This window comes from Camponotus vicinus, unplaced genomic scaffold (assembly GCF_025532165.1).
Source record: "Camponotus vicinus isolate PSW18456_S1 unplaced genomic scaffold, iyCamVici1.0 SCAF_4, whole genome shotgun sequence".
Classification (NCBI taxonomy): Eukaryota; Metazoa; Arthropoda; class Insecta; order Hymenoptera; family Formicidae; genus Camponotus; species Camponotus vicinus.
Genome location: NW_028141976.1, coordinates 15,395,852 through 15,397,423, shown reverse-complemented (window position 1 = coordinate 15,397,423; position 1,572 = coordinate 15,395,852). Strand labels below are relative to the sequence as shown.

The following is a 1,572-nucleotide window of genomic DNA, read 5'->3' as shown; positions in this document are numbered from 1 at the left end:
CAAATAAAAATCAAAAGATACGCGGTTATTAGTGCGCAAATTTAGATATATAGTATAAAATATTTACTTAAATTTACTTAAAGCGTAATATATAACATTCTTTTAAATTTTATTACAATTTTTGCTGCCTTTTGTCGCTTAGTAATTTTGAAAGAAGCTCTTAAAATATATTAAATTCATGTTTCTTTTTTCTTCAATTCAAGCGGCTTAAATTGAAAATATTATTAAACATTTTTGTAACATTCTGTTATAGAAACGGAAAATTGCAAAAATTGGAGGAAACACTTTCGTTCACAAGACAAGGAATATTATAAAGTACACATTATCGGATGAATTGTGCCGCAAATTATCATGGACAGGCCAAAAAGGATCAACGGCAATTAAGGACACAAGTTTTGTCACAGTTATTATGGGTAATTATTATTTCTTTAAGATATATTTTTATTTCTCCTTTTTATGTAATATTGCTTAAAAATAGTTGCACCTTTAATGTATTCGAACATAAGTATTCGAGATAGTATCTAACATATGCTTAGATGTAACGTGCACTTTTAACTTTAAATTTTTCTTCAGAATTATTAATAAGATCTTACTTCAAATTTCGTTCAAATATTCTTCTACACTTTATACTCTTTCCAATTTTTTACGGATCAAAATTTTTATATTCTTTCCAAAAGTTACAAACGTTTATAGCTATACTTTACTTCATGACTACCCTATTCTAACTATTGGAATTAAAGCACAAAATATTTTAATAATTATGTAACAAATCGTTTTTCAGCATACGTTTCGGACGATGAAAAAAGTAATATGCACGATATTAAAAAGACCATCCAAGAATGGTTACGACATGCGGGAGATCGCCTCAACTATTTAAGAAATAAGGAGAAAAAGGTTGGTAAATTATTGAAAATTCCATACGATATTATTTAAAAAACAATAGGGCTGTATAATGTTGCTGCATAACATTTTTAGTGTTGAAAATGAGAAAACATTGAAATTAATATATGTTTTTTAATATATGTAAATGTATATCATCTTATATCATATTTCACTTATATATTTAATTTTGTGTGTGTGTGTGTGTGTGTGTGTAAAACATTAAATTCTATATTGTAAAAAAAAAATATATTAATTATCTTTTGTATATTTTTTTACAGCACTATGACAACATATGAAGATTTTATTCAACAAAATGAAGATTGTGACGATGTGCGCAATGGAATGCTTGGTCATCATCGCGTATTGATGCTACTAGACTAGTTGTACCATTGAAAACTTTGTATCAACCAAAATATAATAAAGAAATGAACTTAAAATCATGAGTTGTGTTATTTATTATAGAATAAATCAATATGCAGCTATTGTACCGACCGAATTACGCACGTCTAAAAGTCGTCTTAATTGAAATGTCTGAGACGTCTTTATGACATCCTGAGTGAGACATTTAATTATATCTTGATTGGGACGTCTTGAGTGAGACGTCTTAAAACAATGCCCGATAGATATCTTAAATCGGGACATAAGACGTCTTAAAGACGTCATAAAGATGTAATTCTGATAACTTCTTAA

The 1,572-nt window shown here is 27.7% G+C and overlaps 1 long non-coding RNA gene across 1 annotated transcript; it reads left to right on the top strand.

Moving 5' to 3' along the window:
- Positions 1–255: 255 nt before the first annotated feature.
- On the top strand, positions 256–1,322 carry LOC145970123 (uncharacterized). The gene is made up of 3 exons (XR_014438331.1): positions 256–413; positions 782–894; positions 1,161–1,322. It is a non-coding gene; the product is annotated as an uncharacterized LOC145970123 (long non-coding RNA).
- Positions 1,323–1,572: the final 250 nt, after the last annotated feature.